Below are 730 nucleotides of genomic sequence, written 5' to 3' on the forward strand. Positions count from 1 at the left end.
ATAGATTCGGTTATGGAGCCCGTGGGTGTGAATAAAATACCATTAGACAAAAGTATGTTTAAATTGTTGTATTCAACTTGTTTTTTTCTTTCATATATATATAAAGATATGCAATAATATTTATAATAACAGTGATTTTCTATAATATAACCAAAAACACAAAAAGGAAAAAAACAAGCACTCAGCAAAATAAACCCTGATGTCACCCAAGAGTTTCTATTTTGGTCCATTCATGAATCCAAAGTGATCAATAGTCCATCAGTCAATATTTGATTGTTTTTTTTTTCCTTTTTGTCCATGATCCAGAGCAAATAGGTCCAGAATGAAAAAACAGCTTGGTTCATTTAAATCCTACCGCGAAGCTGCGGTGATCCGGTAGCTCGCCATCCTGAAGTGACACAGGGGGTGGGGAAAAAAACCTGACCGTCGAGCGGTCGGCAGGAAACACCCAATTTAATCCTTCGGCCCTTTTAGTAAGCCTCGATCCAGCCGTATTCTTCTATACGTTTAGAAGACGCCGAGACGAGCAGCTGGCCACAGCGACAGCAGCAACAGCGATTGAGATCCGAGTCACCTGTGACCCGGAACTTAAAGGGTGCTGTCAGTTTGACCCGCCAAAATAAAATACGGGTTTCTTATTTTGTGCAGGTTACACCTCCATTTAGTCTTGAGAGGAAGGACTATCTTAAAATCAAATTTATTCATAAAGTGTATTTTAAAAAAATCAGAA

The sequence above is a fragment of the Poecilia latipinna genome, unplaced genomic scaffold (genome assembly GCF_001443285.1).
Source record: "Poecilia latipinna isolate Pla-1442-1.1 unplaced genomic scaffold, P_latipinna-1.0 Scaffold32, whole genome shotgun sequence".
NCBI lineage: Eukaryota > Metazoa > Chordata > Actinopteri > Cyprinodontiformes > Poeciliidae > Poecilia > Poecilia latipinna.